This window comes from Condylura cristata, unplaced genomic scaffold (genome assembly GCF_000260355.1).
Source record: "Condylura cristata isolate star-nosed mole 26May11 unplaced genomic scaffold, ConCri1.0 scaffold00029, whole genome shotgun sequence".
Taxonomy (NCBI): Eukaryota; Metazoa; Chordata; class Mammalia; order Eulipotyphla; family Talpidae; genus Condylura; species Condylura cristata.
Window position 1 is genome coordinate 4,378,596 of NW_004567130.1, and position 15,505 is coordinate 4,394,100.

A 15,505-nucleotide genomic window follows, 5' to 3' on the forward strand; every position below is an offset into this window, starting at 1 on the left:
TCCGGGGGCGCGGCAGAGCGGGACCACGCTCTCTGAGGACCTAGACCAAGGGCATCTGAGCCAGCTGGGTGTGGGCGCCTCTTCCCCACCCTCTCCCAAGACTCCAGTAAATCCCCCAACTGGACCTGAGAGAAGCTTGGGCTTTGGGCAATGGTGGTCAGGGTGGTTGTCTGGTAGAATGAGCAGAGGTGGAGAGTGGAGGGGAGATGCCTTTGTGGGGAGGAGGGGCTGGAGGCAGTCAGATCCGCCTTGGTGGTCAACTATTAACCTGCAGGTCAACTATTAACGGGCAGGCCCTCCTCCCTTCCCCTCCCGGGCTGAGGTCTGGGGAAGTAGATTCAAGGGTAGGTGGACAGAGCTGGGGGTTCAGTGGGAACCAAGCCATCTTTAGGCTGAACTCTACACCCAGCTGGGAGGGGAAGGGTACAAATCCCTAGGCTTCAGATCCGCCAGATCTTGGGCCACAGAACACAGGGGACAGGGACGTTCCCCCTCCCCAGGCCCAGAGCATATTTTATAGGAGAGAAAGGGGGAGTCCCAGAGCTGCAGGACCCTGGCTGAGTCTGGCTCCCAGCTCTGCCAATACTGACTCCCCACTTCCTGAAACATGTCTGCTGCTGGGTTGGTGCTCAATAAATATTTGCTGAGTGAATGAATAAAAGAATATTTACTGGGAGGTGACTTGGCCCTGGGCCCTTACTGTACAGAGATGAATACAAGGTCGTGTGAACTTCAGGTGCTCCTGGCTACTCAGTACACGTCCTGTGTACCTGTGTGTGTGGGTGGGTGGGTGGGTGTGTGTTTGCACGTCAGGGTCCTCTGGCCTTTGCCCAGGTTGCTCCTCCAGCACCCCCTTGTGGCTCAACACACTTGCCAGTGCAACTTAGCAGCCTTGCTCCCCTGGGCAGTCTGGTAAGGACTCGGAGACCCACTTTTCTTTCCTGTTAAGACTTTCTTTTCTTTTTCAGGACATTTGTTTTAAGATATTTGGAGACCTACTCCCAGGTCGTAATGGGGCTGGGGGCTCAACATGGACCCTGCTCTCACGCTTGCCACAGGAGCCTCCGACACAGCAGCTTGAGGACACTGGCCCCAGCCTGGTAAACAGTGGCCCTGCACCCTTCCCAGGAAATGCTGCTCTTCCTGCTTATAACGTGCCAGCTTTATGGTGCTTCCCAGCTCTGCAAGGGCAGAGTTTGGATCAGTAACACCAGCAGCTGATGCCACACAGCAGGTGACTTCACTGGGTTGGCTGGGTCCCGCATGATAATGGAATAGCAGTGGCACTGAGGTGCGAGCTTCCAGAGCTGACTTCACTCTGAGGAAACTGAGGAAACAGCGAGGACCATGCTCAAGGTCACGGCAGCAGCCAAGCCTGGATCTGGGATTCAAGCCCAGGCAGTTGGGACCAGAATCCAATGTATTAGCCATTGTCGCTCAAGAATAAAACCACCACTTTTGGTATGTGTTTATTGGAAGTGATGAAGTAGTTTTGCAGGAGAAAACATTAGTTTCTTCATGTGAATATGTTGTGCTGCATTCTAAAATTTAGTAGGCTATTATGTATCTAAAACCTTCCTTAATGTTTGGCTAAACTTTATTCCAAGTAGAAGCCCAGTTACCTGGGGAAACTTGGGGGTTTCTGGGGTAGGGAAAAAGAGGTACATCAAATAGTCCAGCAAATGGCACATCTGATTCCTTAACCACTCTGTGGCTCTGAACTGTGAGCTGAGCAAAGAGAGAGGCAACCCTATCTGGGGCCCCCATGCCCCTCCACCTTCCCTCTCTGACAGAGCCTGTTCCTGCCACCACCCCACACTTGCAGAGCCTGCCCCAGGGCCTGGCTGGAGTGGGCGCCCTCTGTAGGGCAGTGTCACAGGAAGCCAGAACTGGCCAGGGCTAGGGACCATGCTTTGATGTGGGTGGTCTTGCTGTGAGGCCTCTGAAACAGAAAGGGGGGAGGAAAGAGAAAAGAGACCCCAGCTCCCAGGCTGGGCTGTTCAGTTGTCATGCAGCCATGTATTTTGGGGGGAGGCCAGTGGAGATGGATGTGGGTCACAGTGGAGCCCCTGACCTGGCCTGGGTGCAGATGGCACACTGATCATGACCAGGATCCTTTTCCATGGAGAAGGAAGGCCACCTCTCCAGGGTCTTGGTGAGAACATGCCCCCAGGGCAGACTGAACTCGCAGGGCAGTCTGCTGGGGCCAGCCGAGGGCTGTGTGTCCACGTGCCAACACTGTCTGTGTTTCAGCTGCGGCTGTGGTTGCGGTGGCCCCCTTCTGTTCATGCCCAGATGTGCCCAGGGCCATAGGAGAGCAGAGGACTCATTGGCAGCAGAGCTCACTGCCTGAAGGTCCAGCCCACTCTTCACGCACCAATGGCCAGTGCCACAGTGTGGACCCCAGCCAGATGGTGGGTCGGGGAATGAAACCCACATGTACCTTTAAGGGGCCTGAGATGCTCTGGTGAGTGGCACCAGACGCCACAGCCTCCAGGAGGTCAGTGTATCAGACCCCCGCACCTTTACCACGCCCCCAGGGGAGCCCTAACTGCAGTTAACTGCCTTGGGACAAGCGTTCTGGGGAGGCAGTGACCGGGGGCACTCAGGCCACTGCCGACTTTCTCAAGTCAAGGGCCTCCAGTGAGGCCAGCACCAGGTCACAGGGGTCTCCCAGAGCTGGAAGAGGTGGTGTGTCAGAGCAGGGGCAGAGCTGGGGCCAGCCAGGTTCTGGCTGAGCGGTGGACTTGGTGAGCTTAAGACACCCGCTGTCAGCTCATGCCCAGAGAACACAAGGGTGGCCAAGGACACCCCAGAATCTCCCATCTGACCGTCTGGCCCCTGCTCGCTGAAGACAGTGGTCTAACTTTGAGCAGCTCTTGGGCATCAGCAGAGCTGTGTGGAGTCTGTTCCTTCGCCTTGGGACCCAGCCCAGGTGACGCCTGGTGGCCCAGAGCCCACTGACCCACAGAGGTGTGTCCTCAGGTAGGGGCAGAGAGTAGACAACTGAGGCCCAGTGACACCTGCCTCCTCACCCAATGGGACAGCAGGCTGGGAGGGTAGGATCAGAGACGACATGGGGGGAAGCAAAGAGAGACAGAGGGAGAGAAAGACAGAGATAGGCAGAGGGAACGTTTTGCGACAGTGGAGTGAAGGGGTTTTACTCCAAATGGAAGATGCTTGGATATTTTCTGCTCTTTTGTGCCCAAAATATCAGGGTCCTCAGAACCCTCCTTCCCTGGTGCAAGTTGCCCAGCTTCATGTCTCCCGTGCAGGTGAAGCCTCCTTGGCATTTAACTATTCACTAAATCCTCAGATGTCTCCCAGGTGTTCATGAACTTACCCCTCACAGCCGCCCCCATGGGCCCATCTCAGGTCCATTTCCTGGAGGAGCCCACTGAGGCGCAGGGTCCAGTGACATGGTCTGGCTCCACCCAGCCTTCCAAGTGCACCCCTGGGCATGCAGCCTCCTGGGCCTGACACAGTCCCTGCCTTCACCACTTGCAGTCAGGGGCCCACGGTCCCCCAGGCAGAGGCAACAGGTGGCCCACGGGTGCCCAGGGCTGACTCTGCTGTGGCCCCCGCAGCAGGGAGAGGAGCTGGGCCCCAAAGCCACATCCCCATGTACATCTAGTGGGGCAAGAATGCCTGGTGACGGATGCAGTGGCTTCCATCATGAGCCTTCCTGTCAGCTGCCCTGACCACTGCCCCACCCTTGTCACCTCCCTCCCCACTGCCTGATCTCTGTCATTTGGATTCTGCAGCTCTCCTGCCTGCGGCCTCTCTACCACAGAACATGACCTGAGTCCTGGGAGGTTCCCACCTCCTCCATCTATGGCTCAGGGCCCACACCTGGAGAAGGGAGCACCTGGGGGGAGGAGCATCTAGGGAGAGGGGAGCATCTGGAGAGGAGAAGCACCTGGGGAGGAGGAGCATCTGGGGAGGAAGAGCATCTGGGGAGAGGGGAGCACCTGGGAAGGAGGAGCACCTGGGGAGGAAGAGATTCTGGGGAGAGGGGAGCACCTGGGAAGGAGGAGCACCTGGGGAGGAGGAACATCTGGGGAGAGGGGAGCATCTGGAGAGGAGGAGCACCTGGGGAGGAGGAACATCTGGGGAGAGGGGAGCATCTGGAGAGGAGGAGCACCTGGGGAGGAAGGGCACCTGGGGAGGAGCACTCCTGAAAGGGGAGCCCTGGGGGGTGGAGCAGCTGGGTATGGGAACACCTGAGGATGGGAGCTCCTAGGGAGGGAAGCATCTGGGAAAAGGATGGGGCCACATGGGGGGGGGGCAAGTGAAGGAGGAGAGCTGCCTTGGCTGGTGGTGGCTGACCTCTGGCTCCTGCTCAGCCCATGACCTCCTTCGAGGGTCGAGCACACGCTCCCTTCCATGAGCTGCTGAAGCCAGGCTTGGCTGCACAATGCTGAGTCTGCATCTCTATTTGGGGCCTCACAGGCCATCAAGCTCTGTTTCAGGGGAGGCGGGGTCAGTACCTCCAGTCTGACCTGCGCTGCCACAGGCTCAGGGCCACTTGCCCACCAGCCCGCCAGGCTGGCCACGAGCCGCCTGCACATGCCTCAGCCAGGCCCCCCGAGTAACCCAGAACAACCTCATTTTTAAAAATCTGGGCTGCTTTGGGCTCGGGGGCTGGTGGGCTCTATGAGCATGTGGCTGGGGCCCCTGCCAACTCTCCCTGCTATGTAATTTAACCTAATTGATCAATTAAATCCAAATAATTTTTAAACAGGCTATAATAACAGTTATATAACTTAGACTACATATAATTTTCTTAATGACCTTATCAAAAGAAATTGCTCCTGGGACTTGCTGTCTATGTGGGGAGATGGTGGCCCAGCTTCACAGCCATGCAGGGAGGAGGGCGGTCCTTCTGCCTCACAGCAGTGTCTGGAGGCTTGGAGGCAGCCCAGGGGCCACCCTGGACCTTCCTCTCTCCCCTGACCCTGGCCACACCATGTGGCCAAAAGACAGGGGCCAGGGAGCACATGTTCCTGCTCCAGTGGGCTCCTGGCGGTCCGCACAGTGACCTGGCACTGGGGGCTGGGTGGGGGCTGGCACTGGCCTCTGAGTTTAGCCTGGGTGAAGACCAGGGAGATGCCAGCTAGAGAGACCAGCCATGCACGTCAGCTCAGGATTGAACCACCCGACACCGGCTGGGCTGAATTGTCCTAAAATGACCTAATAGGCCCCTGGAGCTGATGGTGGTACATCAGGATGCCAAAGATGGGTGGGGACCCTGAAAGAGGACATAAGGCAGGGAAGGAGCTAGTTGGGACACCCAGAACCTCACTGTTTCTGGTCTTCAAAGAGGAAAGAAGCTTCCAGCAGCCGATCTCCAGGAGAGAAGCTGAAGCGTGTCATAGTGTCCACTGGCCCCACCTGGGGGAACCCCAGGCTCAGGCCTGGTATCTCACTGGTCACATCTTCCAGCACCTCCTGCTGGGTCAGCTGCTTCCACTGCTGTCCACTTCGGTACTGGTGCCATCTACGCCGACCTCCAGCAGCCAGGGCTGCTGCCTGCTGTCTCAGTGGCCCCTGTAGACACCTCCGGCTGCCACATGTTCTGGGTCCCCTGGGCAAGACGGGGCCATCTGGGGTGAGCAGCCTTTGTTTGGGACCCCTGGACACCAAGGACAATGTCTAAGCAGCCCCGCCTGCGGCCTTAGAGACCCCTTGTTTCTCTGCTTGTTAAATAACCCCCAGTGTTGCTCCCTGACCCCAAGTGGCCTTGCCATTGTGGCTGCAGGTGAGGCCCACAGTGACCAGCCACCACTCCCTGGGACACTCTGTCTCCCATAGCCCTGTTTCACGTTGACCTTATGAAAGGAAGGATTCGGGCCTGGAGACACACAGGGAAACAGGCCCCCACCTGAGCACGGAGGCCCAGGGGCTCTCCCCATGCGGCCACCCCCAACTGTAAACTCCACAGGTGAGACTCACCTGCTGCCTTGTGAGGGCCCAGGGGAGGAGTACAGGCCCCAGGCCCCCACCCAACTCCACTCCAGGGGCTGGGAGGCTGCTCTGAGCACCTATGATTCCTGAGGTTTCTCCTGAAGCCCAGTAGCAGAGCTTCCTGGACCCCCCAGCTGCCACCAGGGTTTCTCCTCTGTGGGAACAGCACTTGGCAAAGGCTCCTCCTCTCCTCCTTTTTCTTGGTTTGTGTTTTTCAAGCTGCCACATGTGCCAGAATAGGTGAGCGGAAACGTGTTTCCACACACATGTCACTCCTAGCCTGGGATCCAGGAAAGTTGCACCGCTTTGCCAAGTGCTGTCCCCACAGAGGACAAACCCTGGTGGCAGCAGGGAGGGGCTTGTGTGCGTGATTGGGCCAGGCAGGTACTCGGTCATCCCCCCAAGCCACCCCCCACGTGGAGTCCTTCCGCAGGGCACCCCTGGGTGGGGGGAGTATGGAGGTCCCCACAGACTTGGACCTCAGGAATAACTGGGAGGAAGCCTAACCCACTGGGGCCACACTCAGGGCCCAGTGGGCCCTGGCTGTCCTGGAGTGGAAGGGTCCCAAGGGTCTGTGTTCCCACCTGAGTCCGCCAGACACCTGATGTCGCATCCTCTGGGTGGGGCTGCCTCTCCTCCCACCACCTGGGCCCTGGGCTGGGCTCTCAAGAGCCTCACCCCATGACCTTGCCCCAGAAGCCATCCCAGCCACTGCTCGTGCTGATGGAGCGTCACAGCCAGACTGTGTCCCCAACACACACGGGGCTCCGCCCAGCACCTTGAATGCAGCGTTGGTCTGGAGGTTCTGGCCCCACAGTGCTGGGTCCACCAGGAGCTGGGCTGCTCATGCCTCCGCTCTGCTTGAAGTTTCTCCTTCAAGCCTCCTGGGACAGCTCTCGCGGTTTGGGAAGACACTCCTGGTGTCTGGAAAACAGGCCCTCAGTGGCCCCGGAGACCACCTTGCTGTGTTCCTGGAGCCCCGGGCACAGAGCGTGGGTCACCTTGCAGCCAGGAGCCCCAGAGCGAGCCCCTCACAGCCTCTCTGCCTCCAGGCTTGCTCTGCTGCTCCCCACAACCAAGGTAGCTCCCAGGGCTGTCCCCATGGAGCCTTACCAGGAGGCATGGGCTTCTCCTTGCAGAGGGGACCATCCCCCGCCAGGTGAGGCCTGCTGGAGCAGGGGAAGCCACAGGGGCAGGGCCTGCAGGGCTGACTAGGCAGCCCGCGCCCAGGACCCCAGAATGGAGTCTTGAAGCTTGGTGCCCGGGGTGCCCCAGGGGCTGGGGCCTAAACAGGGGGGAGAGGGATGACTCCTCTCTACGCAGCCCGAGGTCCTCATCCTCATGCTCCTGCCTGATAGCAATTGCACCAGGCACTCGGCAGGGACAAAGGTGTTGGTGTGGATGCAACTGTCAGGGGCCACACGGCTCAACAGCCCTGCCCCTGCCCTGCCCAGATGACCCATGGGAACATGCACCTGGCTCCCACGTAGCAGGGTGGGCAGTGTCCAGGCCCGGGAGGGGCACATGTACCCGGTGGGGGAAGGCAGGGCCGGCCTTGCTCTGGCCGGCGAGGCTCACTCTATCTCCTATCCCCATGGGCCCTCCTCCCCCTCTCTTCAGCCCCCCTCCTTTTTGCCCCTCTCCCCTGTCTCCAGATTCACCTTGCCCCCAGGGCTCAGCCTCAGGCTCACCCCCACTCCCGTGGGTGGCCAGGCCCCAGCTCTGTGATGACAGAGCACCCACTGTGCCTGCGTGTCCTCTCACGCATGCATGAGGGTCAGCCGTCAGTGCTGATGGCTGGGGTGGAGATTGTCCCTGCCCACCAGAGGATGCCAACTGTCCAATGGCACTGCAAGGGCTCCACTTTCTGCTTTGTGATCCTTAGCCAGCTCCTCAAAAAGTGGCTGGTTTTTAAGTGAACATGAGCATTTGGGTTCCGCTACCATCCTGTCTGCCACCAGGCCTGTCCTGCTCATGCCTGATGGTTCTTTTTCCAGCTGCAGCAGCTTTTTGGGGTTCTGCAGAGGCCTGGCAGTGAGGAGTACCCATATGTCAGTTTGGGGTGCATGAGATGAAAATAAACTGGGGGGAGCTGGGAAAGGAATTTTTTAAAGTTTGATGAGATTTCTGTAGCCACAGCAGCCATTTTGCAGCCATGAGAACAAAGGCCTTGTCAGGCTGGTGGGCAGAGGCCCTGTGTCCCTCCCACTGAGGCCCTGGCCACCCTGGCCCTTGCTGCAGCTGCGGGGACAAAGCTTCTGGTGGCCTGCAGCGCCTTGGGGACCCAGCCCTCAGTCCACCCACGTGACCTCGGTCCCTGGCGGTTCTCCCATAGTGGCCTGGTGCTAGAGTGGGGTCACTGCAGTGTGGGCAGGTGGGACCCTGGCTGGCAGGCAGCAGGGTGGCACTGCACCCCATGATGCTGTGATAGGTGATGTGCGGGTGGCACTGTCTCTGCGGGAAGCACCGGCAGATAGGCATCAGCCCTGCCTCCTCCTGAATTGCTTAATTTAAGCAGAAAGGAGCGTTTGCATTTTCTCTGAACACGCATGGGCCTTGGCCTCCCTGCCGGCCAGGAAGCCCAGTAGCTCCTCCCCACACAGCTTCCCGTGCTCTTCGCAGGAGAGACCCCTGTTCCAGGGAGTGCCTGGGCCTTGACCTTGAGACTCTGAGGACAGCTGTGTCATTGTGACACCAGGAAACCAGAAACAACTCTAAACAACACTGGGAGGTGGCTGTCTGCATGGGCCCGTGTCCCCTGGCCCCCCAAGTGGAGGAGGGTCGTCACACAGGGAGAACCTGGGCACTCAGCATCCATGCCAGGTAGGCGGGAGCACCAGCACCCCTTGGCAGCAAAGAGCCCACTCTTCCTGCACAGTGGCCACAGGATGGGGAGGGGCGGGGCCACAGGCCTCAGACCTCAGGGTGCAGGGAGGTCACGCTCTGGTTGCACACCCCGGCGTGCCATGCACTACAGGACGCACCGAGGCATTTTGCCTGCAGCACACAGTGAGTAGATAGCCTTTGGGAGGCAGAGTGAGCAGAGGAAGCAGAGTCAGAGGACAGGTGTACTGTACAGGACCTGTACTGACAGGTGCTGTGAGCCTCAGCTGATACCGAAGCCACAGATCGGTAATATGGAGCAGTGGGGACTGTGGCAAAGAGTTGAATCACCTAAGGAAAGGTTGTAGCTATCCTGTAGCTTCAGCCTAATGTCACTCAAGAAACCAACATTGCTGGACTCCCAGTTTTTAAAGCAAACCAGAAACACTGTTTTATGAAACGAATACTCACTTTAGATTATTCTCTGCTAACATGCCGTGCAGACTGAGAAAGTAAATACACGTTAGTCCCGGATCTGACTTGTGCTGGCCTTCCTGTAGCCATTTCCTAGAGCCTGTGTCATCCTCCAAGGCCAGGTGCCCATGTCCACACCCTAAGCCTGAGCAGCTTTGACTGAAGAGGAATTTGAGGTACATCAGGGAAAGCTCCAGAAGGCCTGAGCCCCATCATGCTGGCCCCACAGTTATAGGAGGGGTGCCTGGTCTTGCCCAAGTCCTTCCTGGCCAGTGTCACCTAGATGGACCAGCTTGGCAGGACAGCCTCTGGAGCTCCCTCTGCCCCGTCCCCGCAGGAGCCCCCAGCTACCACAGAGCCCAGGGGAAAGCAGCTGAGACTCTTGCCTAAGGGTTCTGGTAGGCTGGGGCAGTGACCCTGTTCCAGCAGCTCCCTGCACATCTGTGTTAAACCCAAAGGCACTCCTATTCTCTGTGCACCACTCCAACCGTGGACACTCCCAGCAGCTCCTGGCAGATGCCCCTGGCCCCTCGGAGGGCAGCCAGCTCTGGGCTCTCCAATCACAGTCAACCCCACTGTATGATTAGCAGAGCTGACAGATAATCACCCAGGGCCTGGGGCCCACACGTGACTGCTGCCTGAAAGCCTCACAAAACTGGGCTTGCTTGGACAGGAGAATGTTGCCTAGGCAACCAGCGGTGCTGCCACCTGCAACCACTGTCTCAGCTGGAGACTGCCACAAAGGTTTGAGGGCCACCAGCCAAAGCTGGGCCTAAGGCCACATGATGGCCACTCCTGGAGGCACCCAGGGCCAGGCCTCTCCAGGAGGGCACTGTGTGGTCAGCCCCTGTCCTGGAGCAGAGTCTGCATAGTGGCCACACCGATCCCCCCAGCCCCAGCATCCTGAGGGCCACCTCCCTTGCCACCCTCCAAAGCCCAGAGAGGCAAGGCTTGGCCCAGCCAGCAATGAGCTGTGAGCACTCATGCATGAGCACATTGCACACCCACGGCACACCATACACACACACGTCAGCACACTGTGGGCACACAGCCACACCCACAGCAGCCACACACTCGCATCAATGCACGCATGTGAACAGGCATGCCCAGCACAGCACGTCACGCATGTCTCACGTCCGGCACACACACGCACACTTGCGCAGACCCCAGCACACCACACACTGTGCTGTTGTGCACACGCATGAACATGTGCACGACATCTGTGTGCTGTGTTCCCACACACACAGAGCGCACGACACGTGTACACACACGTGCACCTGCCACCCGCATTTACATGCAGCCCCACAATAAAGCCACTAATTTATGCTTCCAGTTATAAATATAATCTCTTCTGCCTCCATTAGCTGGTGCCTCCGCAAGCATAGGAGGCGCTGTGTGCAAACGGAGACTGCCTGCACTGGGAATTTTAATTTTAATTTTACTTGAAATTTACTTGAAATTCAACCCCAAATAATAACAGCTCTGCTTGGACAGAACACATTTCCACACTCCATAAGCAGAGAATGGAGGGTGCCCAGCAGCCAACGACAGCAGCACTGCACAGTGGGGGCAGGAGGGAGACATCAGCCCTCGGGGCAGGGGCTAGGGGCGAGGGAGTGACCTCCAGGCCCATTGCTCAGTTTCTGGGCTCCGCAGAGTCACCAGTGCCTGGTGCAGAGGGGAGCATGGAAGGCGAGCCTGCTAGCCGGGGAAGCAGAATTGGCGTGGGGCTCCTCCATCTCCTCAAGCCCAGGGCCGGGAGCCACAGCTGTGTCGCCTCAGCAGGCTTCTCAGCAGGCTTGCCAGCACAGCCCCGACTCTCGGCCAGCAACTCTGGCCGGCTGTGCTGAGGGACACCCCCACCCAACAGCAGGGATCTACTTAGGGCCAGTCAGCCAGTGCGTGATAACTGGGCAGCAGGTCTCCAGAGTTGTGCAGGTGGTGGGTCCTTAGCTGGCTTCCACTGATATAGACGGCCCCAGCTGGTATAGACAGCCTCCACCTGTGTAGACGGCCCCAGCTGGGGTAGATAGGCTTACACTAATGTAGACACTGGAAAGGCAGCGTCCCCGTCAGCCCCACAGACAGAACCATGTCCCCAAGCCCCAGCTGGTTCATGCAGCTTGTGAGGGCAGTGCCTGTGGCTGGCACCTGACTGCTCCGAGCAAGCGCGAGGCTTTGTAAGAACTGGGGTAAGTGGACAGATACAGGCCAGCTTCGGCCACCTCTCAGGGACCCTGCTGAGGGGAGGTGGCCCTGCAGGACAGGTGGCCCTCCCAGATCCCCCAGCCCCGGTGTCCAAGAAGGCAAAGGGCATCGCCTGCCCCAGGGGCAGACACTGCTGAGCTGCTGGTCTGGCCACCCCGAGGCTGACAGCCCCTGTCCCACCCTCATGAGCCTCTATGACAGGGCCCAGCGGCTCTTCCAAGAAATGGCAGTTAACAGGGAAAGAATTTTTATTGCATTCCAGAGAGGCCTGTGCTCTCAACTTAGACTCAAGGGCCTGGAACTTCCCGAGTCTGCTCCACACACCACCTGCAGGCCTGCGTGGCCGTGAGTGTTCCCAGTTGCTGTGGGTGTGGCCTTCTCTGGAAGTGAGCTCTTCCGTGGCAGACCAGGCTGGGGACCCAGAGAGCCTCTTGGATAGGGGCAGCCAAATGCAGCCCCAGGGCCTGGCTGGAGGCTGTGGCCAAGGACTGTGGGCCTGGAGGAGAACCAGCCTGGCAGGGCCCATGGCCCTGGAGCAGGAGGAGGTGGGGCTGCGGCCCAATAGTGGGACGGAGCAGGAGGGTCCCTGCCAACACAAGGGCAAAGGCGGGCAGGGCCCTGGAGAGGCGGCATCCAGCAAGCCTGAGAGTCCTCTGCACTCCAGGGGACAAAGGCCAGGGGCTGGAACTGCTGATGCTGACAGCCCAGAGCAGAGCCAGCGATGCTCTTGGGGGGGGGGGGGGCAGGGCCCTCCTAGGTGGGCTGCTCTGGCTGAGGGCCGGGCTGGAGGACAGAGGGCAGAGCCAGCCCAGTCCCCGCTGCACTTTGAAGCAGCCTCTGTCCCTCTGAGACTGCTCGCTCCCAAACCGCTGGGCCAGGGGACCTGCCTGTGGCCAGAAACCTGCAGCCACAGAGGGGCTGCTGCCCAGCAGGCTGGAGAGGTGAGGACAGTTGCCAGCCCAGTCATTGGCTCTCCATCCACAGCTGAGATTTGAATTTTTTTTTAAAAGATTCTTTATTTATTTATGCACACAGAACTGGGTGCAGGCCAGAGGTACCGGGCGGTAAGAGGATTCACCAGAGACAGAGTGGGGAGCAGAAGAGGCAGATCAGCAAAGTACACTGCTGAGGGGAGCAGCGGGCAGGTCAGGAGAGGTCTGCTGCACCTGTGGCTGAGGATCCAACTGGCACTGAAGTGGCTGCAGCCAGCTTGCAGTGTTGTGCTTTAACCCGTTGCACCATCAGGGAGGACCCTGATTACTTTTTTTAATCACTCAATTAAATCCCTTCTCTTGCTTGACTTGTTATGTTAAATCTCTTTAAATCTTAACAGACTGCAGCCTCCCCCCAGCCCATCTCTGATCTCCCATTCAGGAGGCTGGTGCCTTGGGTCCAAGAGGGGTGGGCAGGCACCGGGCAGGTGTCAGCCAGCCTGGCTCCTCATGGGGAAGCTTCTGTCTCCTGTAGCAGCCCAGCTGTCTTAGCACCCCACTTTGTGGGAAGAGAGCACCCCAGAACCCCCAAACAGGTTTTGCCATCCTAAATAGGTTTTGTCATCCACCACATCAAGGCAAAAGATATAAACCCATAATGGAAAGAAAACTTTAATTCAATTAGTGTGCAACACAGAAAAGTGGAAGAACGGGGAAGAATATAGTTTTCAAATCAAGCACCTGAGGTTACCTTCCCCTCATGGTGTAAAAGCCCAGTCAAACAGGGTTTGCCCAGAGCAAGGCCTGAGAGCCTGCCCCAAGTCTGAAGCACCTTCTGGTGGGTCAGAAATAGTCAGGCAAGTCTGAGAGGAAAAGAGCAAAATCAAAACCAAGATAAAAGCTGTCAACATCACCTCCCCACGGGGCTCACCCTAGTCTGCCTCACCCAGCCCAGGACCGAGAAGCCGGCACAGCCTCTCCACACGTCTCTGCTCCACGTGCCCCCAGGCCCCCTCCTGCTTCCTTGCTTCCCTCTCCTCTCCCCCAGCTACCCTCCTCCCTGCCCAGCTCCACCCTCCTTGGGTGGGGCAGGAAACCTGGAGCCTCCCCTTTCCTGTTATACCCCTGGTGTGGGACACAGTGGCCTGCGGTGCAGCTGGTCTGGCTGGGGTATGGGGGAGACACTCATGAGCTCTCCGCAGCATCTTGCCAAAGCCCCTGAACAAGGGAGGGCCAGCCCTGGCCGGTGGCCTTAGACTTTCTGCAGAGCCACGTGATGCTGGGTGATCTTATGCCGGGGACCTTGGGGACAGTTTCACATGTTGGAGACATCACATGTTGGAGGTGGCAGGGAGCCCTGATCCCACTGCCACCCATCCTGGGCCACAGTGCTAAGGCCTGGATGCCAGAGCCTCAAGCTGAGGCTGCCCATCGTGAGGATGGAGGGAGACCCAGGACTCAGACGCTCTAGCCAGGAGGTGTCCCAGGAGAACCCGCAGCATGGCTGACCAGCTACATGGCCAAAGCCCCCATACCCAGAGCCAGAGGACAGCCCCGAGTGCCGGTGGAGCCCCAGGGCTGGGGGAGATGAGATGTGGACAAGGCCCCAGGAAGCCACACATGGACCCTCATGCCAGATGACAGTGCCAGGAGCAGTGCCCGTTGGGGCACTGGGGTGCTGGGTGCTGGCTGGGTGGTGCTCAACAGGGTGGTCTCCAGGGGAGGTTTCAGGCCCCCTGCCCCAAACAAGGAGGGTGGAGCTGGGCAGGGAGGAGGGAAGCTGGGGGAGAGGAGATGGGAAGCAAGGAAGCAGGAGGGGGAGCAGGAGGGGGCCTGGGAGGGCGCCTGGGGGGGCACGTGGAGCAGAGACGTGTGGAGAGGCTGTGCGGGCTTCTCGGTCCTGGGCTGGGTGAGGCCCGTGGGGAGGTGACGATGCAGCTTTTATCTTGCTTTTAATTTTGCTCTTTTCCTTCCAGACTTGTCTGGCTGTTTCTGACCCTTTTCTATGGTTTCCCACTGGAGAGTGCTTTAGACTTGGGCAGGCTCTCAGGCCTTGCTCTGGGCCAACCCTGTGTGGATGAGCATTTACTCACGAGGGGACGGGTAACTTCGGGTGCTGGATTTGGAAACTACACTCTGTCTTTTCTGTATTGCACATTGATTGTATTAAAGTTCTTTTTTCCATTAAAGGCTTATATGCTTTGTCTTGATGTGGTAAATGGCCAAACCTATTTCAAACAGGAATGTTTGGGGGTTCTGGATGCCCCCTCTCCTTGCCCTGTAATAGAGGAGGCGTGTGGGAAGGTCTCGGCGCAGGTGAGGGCCCAGCTCTCCTGGTGCTCCAGCTCAGGAAGCAGGAGGAGAACTCACAGGATGCCCAGATGCCAAGGCTGGGGACAGACTGGAAGGGCTCCGCGGGGTCAGGGTCGCGGGGGCAGGCAGGGGCTATCCCATGAGCCTGTTCTGCTGAGCCACGAGGCCTGTGGCCAATGAAGACAAGTGTCCCCAGGATAGGGCCTCGTGGGGACACGCACGGTGCTACTGCTGATGTGGTGTTCTCCCTAGACAGGCCGCCCCCTCCTGGGACCAGCTGAGGCTGCATCTGAAAAGAGAAGGGGTAGGAGGCCCACAACTCACCATCTCACTGACAGCAGGCAGGCTGTGGAGATCCAGCAGGACTGTGTTCTGCCCACCCTGTTGCTTGTGTCACTCTGTATGCGGCCCCAGAGGGGGTCTGGGGCGTCGCTCTAGGGTTCCACCTGGGGTGTTGGGGCAATCTCACATTTGATGTAGGTGCCAAGACTGTGTTCTGGAACACATCAGAGGTGCCCCAAAGATAAGCTGGCATGAGCACCTACCTCCTCCAACCCCCACCCCACCCCCAGGTTCCCCCCAAACCCCACCTGAACCACAGCCAATCACTCCTCAGCCTCCCTTAACCCCCACCCTACCCCCAGCCTCTCCCCATCCCAAGCCTCACCTTGTAACAGGGTGCTCCCCAGGAAAAGGGGAGGTTCCAGTTCCTCAAGGGCAGGAAATCTGGAAACTTTTCCTGGAGACCACCATTTTACAACCCTACCACCAAACCTCACCCCACCCCC